We start from the raw sequence: 5,362 nt of genomic DNA, 5'->3' as shown, positions 1-5,362 counted from the left end.
TGTATCAGGATGGTCGGATTCCTGACAGTAACCTCAGAATGTCAGAAACCCACTAAGAAGGTGGGTGCTCCTCTTTGTTTAATATTCGCTACCAATGTATGAAACTTGGGAAAAAGGCATCTGGGTACCATATCATTTATGCCGGTAGAGCCAGCCTTGAATGTGAACAATTCAAGTTATCTACCATGACCGGAGAGCAGTTCAAGAGTCTTATTTCCATACGTGATCTTCAGATGCATTCAAACAGTGTTATCAGAGCAAGACTACTGAACAAGATTGAACAAACTTCCGAGATATCGATGCAGTCCATTACCCTTGAGTGACAACGCCTCTTAAGCACAACATAGCCATGTTGGAGAGACCCTTATCCAACCCTGCTTTCATCAATGTCGGGACGACATCGTGGCAACCCCCCGTGACGGCAACTTCGAACGGAGCAAAGCCCCCATCAGCATGCTGGCAATGCGCTGAGTGGCTTTTGTGCGACTGTATTCCAGTAAGAAGTACAAATATTTAGATTACAATCGACATGGATACAAGGAAACCTAGTGCTGAACGCGAAAAACTAGCCGAATATCAATGTCGACCCGGAGGTCACGAAGCAGAAGGAACCAGTCAGAATCCCGCTTCACAATTTGACAAGCACATCGATGCTGGTCGCAAGTATGTTACAATCAGAGCAGACGGAAGCACGGTTCAAATGCAGTTCCATACAGCTTCCGACATTATGACTGTTTCCCAGCGTACCTGAGGAAAGGTCGAATCACCAAAATTCAGACTAACAATGCTTCAGATGGTTTGCTTCAACTTCCCAGTGCATTTAATTGCGCGATGGAGATAGACGGCCATTGTGATTGTGGTATCGTGTCTTGCTGCTTGTGAGCTTAATGTCCTGGGCATAGACTGAAGCGATCGTTCGTATATTTCAACACTGCTGAGTGGAAACCTATGTTCATCAACATCAACAACAGGAAAGCCAACATTCCGGCCTGGTAACCGCGTGCTTGTGTGGGCTATCGCCCCGGTCATAGGAGGTGGAATGTTGGATTCGTTATCAAAAGAATCGGTCAAGTGATTTACAGAGTCCAGGTAGGATCATCGATATGAAAGCGCATGTCAATCAGTTACGGCATACTGAGTTTCCAATCCCAAAAGCAGAGGAACGGCTAACAGGTCTCAACCTGCTGCTTGAAACCTTTTATCTCCCAAGAACAGCATCAATAGCCACCACTTCATAAGTACCGTCTAAGAAGGATCCATTGCTACAACCAAGATGCCGTACCAGTCGCGTCAGAAGACTGATAAGGCCCTTTCAACCTGGCACGCGCTAACAATCTAACAATCTTACTCCACTAAAATCTCATTAGGGAAGCCAGCAAGCATCCAGGCTAGTCAATCATTCAGTCGATTCAGCAAAAGTCGGTAAGTGTTCAGGCACACCACAGAAGCACGATTGAATGTGAGCAGCGTTCAGGCAGCTCATAGAAGCACGATCGATGTTGATGGGTGTTCACTAAACGCCTATCAGACAGCCTCGACCAATGTCAAAAAGTGCTCTTTAAATAGCGCGGGGTCGTTGTAACTTTTGTTCTCGCACGCACTCGCCTGTTGTGTTGGTGAGTTGTGTTGTGTTGGTGAGTTCTTTTTCTGGAAACAGGCACTAGAGCGAAAACAGAAGTCAGATTTAAACAATATGCCTCTTGCTAGAGACTATGTATGGAGAACTGTCTTTATTCGTTTAGCTTTTCTAACTGTACCTACAGATTCGCTTGATTTCACTCCAGTTATCAGACTTAAGGGTGTTCATAAGTTTTTTTCCAGTAATTTGTCTCAACTATTTCCCATTAGATGCGATACTTTAGAACACAAGAACGTATGAAATATCACTAAGGATTGCACCAACACCGGTTTCAGTGATGATCTGCTGAGACGCTCAGTCATGAAACAAGCGGACGACTTCCATTCGACACGCAAAACTCACCGTATTGTGACCAACGTAATTCGTTCATTATGTAAGGGCTAAGTGAAGAAGGGCTCCGTGGAATGACAGAGAAACCAATCAACCCTGGCTTAAAGTTATCAGCTATGTAGAGCACACTTTCAGATAGTTACGGAAGACGGACTAGGTGAGGACTAGTACTGAGTCCTGGGTAACAAAATGCATCCCGTGTCTCACTGGGGGATGTCACCTCGTTGCTTTGAAAACATTGAATGTATGATTTGATGTAAAGCTAAGAGAGTTACAGCATACTCTCCAGTGTTGGGTTCAAAAGTAGGATTACCGAGTCAAGTGAATGATTTGACTCAGAAGACATAATTTTTTCTTCTACACGCAACAGACTTATCGAGCAAGACTTTTATTTGTACCATAGATATTTTTCCAGAACGTAAGGGTGGATATGTATCCTTCTGACACAGGTAAGACTGGATGTCTATCAACATGTAATGTAGAATTCAACTAACCGCATGGGGCATCAATCACATGGAGCTTCGGCTCGGTAATGCTTAAAAGAGTCATCCAAAGGCCCATGCTTCAACTAATTTAGGTTTTTTCAGTCGTGAGCAGCAAAATTCCAATGAGACGTCATTTTCCCGTTTCCGCTGTTTCGTCAGGTTATCCATATGAGCAGATTGCCTTGCAAGGACGCCGGAGGAGAAGAGATGTCATACTTCAACAGGGTGAGAACTGATTTATCACCGTTTTAAATCACCAACGACTCGTACAAGTGCGGACTATTTATTTCGGTACTTTTTGCCATTGCTTGAACACGTGATTATTCCAATAGACAGAGAGAGCGGGACAGAGGGAGTGTGTGTGTAATTTAAGAAGTAGCTTTGTTTTGAAGAGAAAGTTGAAAAATGTGTTCCTGATGGGGCTAAACCGATATCCGGCTGTTTGATAAGTGTCTTTCCTAGAAGATCACTTGTGCTCAGGCAATAAGTGAAGTTGTTGCAAATTGTCTTGTCCTTTCTTTGGTTGTTGGTCCTTAGACGCGTGTTCCCATACCAAAATCTTTACATACTTTGGGATTCACCTCATCAGCCTGGCACTGCCCTTGGCATAATCTCGAATGAGACGTTTCTATCTTTTCTCCCATATTCTCCTGTTACTCTTTCGTATTCATCGCTTGCACTCACTTTTTATGTTTGTGACCATGCTCTTCAAAAATAAATGATAATTGGCCCAGAATGAATGCCAGTACACCACTAGAAGTAATCTCAGGCACTTAGTGAAACAATGAATTTTTCGGGCAAATGGAATTAGTGCTCACCCATGCCTTTGCATAATTTCACCTGTAATTCGTTTTCGGTTTGTTCAGATAATCTCGCTGAGATTGTGAGTTCCTTTTCTCAGTATTCTTCAAAGCCTTCGAAGGTCATTGAGTGGCTGTCCTTTGTGGAAGGTGAGCGAAACGTTTAAGTAGTCGTTGTCCTTTATGGCTGTACAGGTAGAATCATTTGGAACCTCACATGTATGTTGGGGATATCAATATCCCCAGAAAACGCTGTTTTTATGTGTGCTAGCGAACTCCTGGCATCTTCAAGGTCAAACTATGAAAAATCAATGGCCCATTGATACTCCAAGGAAATGTAAATCCGACCACGTACAGGATACCATTCTTCCCACTGACTTGGGTTCGGAAGCTCCGGGCATCGCCTGTTGATCGTGTGTTGTTGGATTATTAAAGTTTGTGTCCGAGGTTTTCGTCTTCTTACTATTCGCCGTGCTAGGAGTCTGGATCAAGCAACATAGTTGGGGATAGAGTATTGCCACAATCCGCATTATCATATTGTTTGCTCGCTGCGTGACAGAACCGTAACAGGAAGGACCCACATCTCTGAAAGATCTGTATCAGAACGACTAGCATAGCTGTCTCATTTGGTACCTAACTGTAAAAGTTTAAGGAAGTTTCTACATCGAGACTTCCCATGCAGATGGGGAGGATCCTACTGTCATGTCAACGAAAAGTTTGAGCGTAAGAAATGGTGTGACAAGCTCAGAAGGGAACGGCTATAGGCAAGTATGCTCCTTTGGGTGTTAGCTTTTAGCATTTTGAAAGGGGATTTTGTTTGGTCGATACTGTGGGAATCGAAGAATCATTCCAGCAAGACATGGCTTTTACACACAAAAAACGTTCTGCGCTGTCGGAGCACCAATTACAAAATTGAGATGTCGTGAAACCATCCTCGTCCAGAACTCTCCTGACCCCGAGTCAATCTTTAATCGCAGTACAATGACAGAAAGCACAATGGAGGCTGAAGTCCTTTCAAAGGTCAGAATGGCAATCGATACGTTCTGTCCAACTTTTTTCCTACTTTTGTCCCATAAGTTCGTGGTGTGCTTTTTTCTAGACACCTCCCTTGCATCACCTGCTGAGCTGAAGAAACGGAATTCCACATCATTCTGCCTGCTGTCCGTAGAATCCACCATGATACTTTGATTTCACCTAGATTATTCCTCAAAGTACTCAACTTGTCATCAAAGACAACAGTTGTGCAAAGTGCTACACTGACGCCGGACTCTGTCTGGTCTTTCGAGCAAGTGTTGTGAAACAGGGTTCAATGCTTGCTTGCACATCTTGAACTATTCATTGTTTGGTGTTTGAGAGTTTTCACACGTCATCATTGTCGGAGACGTGTACAACACGTAAGAACTGTCAAACACCACGGATCTAGTTTACCAATTCAATCACTTCAATCACTTTTGCTAAGGCCGTAAAGAGGTATTGGTGAGTATAGACTGTTCGGTCCAATGGAAATTATGTCGCGCAGTTCAATGGCATAACCGGGGCAAACTGCGTACACTGGGATCTTCAGTCATCTTGCTTTATATGTAACCGGTTACTGCACTACCTAAATGAGTTTCTGAGTGATCTACAGTTGGCTGCTCCTAAATAACACAGAGGAATACTTTTGACTGAAAGTGGTGCACATGATGAATATAGCAGGACAAGTTTCACAGAAGTGCTCGCTGAAAAAGGAATTCACTACACAGATCTACGTTTTCAAGAAGGAGTAAGCTAAGCATATCACAATAACATGTTGAGGCTTGTGTGATCTAGTGTAATCCACGGAGAAGTGGGGTCCCATGCTGATTTATTCATACAATTCTTACATTGTTACGGTTCTGTCACGCAGCGAGCAAACAATATGATAATGCGGATTGTGGCAATACTCTATCCCCAACTATGTTGCTTGATCCAGACTCCTAGCACGGCGAATAGTAAGAAGACGAAAACCTCGGACACAAACTTTAATAATCCAACAACACACGATCAACAGGCGATGCCCGGAGCTTCCGAACCCAAGTCAGTGGAAAGAATGGTATCCTGTACGTGGTCGGATTTAAATTTTCTTGGAG

The sequence above is a fragment of the Opisthorchis viverrini genome (assembly GCF_000715545.1).
Source record: "Opisthorchis viverrini unplaced genomic scaffold opera_v5_48, whole genome shotgun sequence".
NCBI classification, from domain to species: domain Eukaryota; kingdom Metazoa; phylum Platyhelminthes; class Trematoda; order Opisthorchiida; family Opisthorchiidae; genus Opisthorchis; species Opisthorchis viverrini.
Note: the sequence above shows the minus strand (reverse complement) of the source record.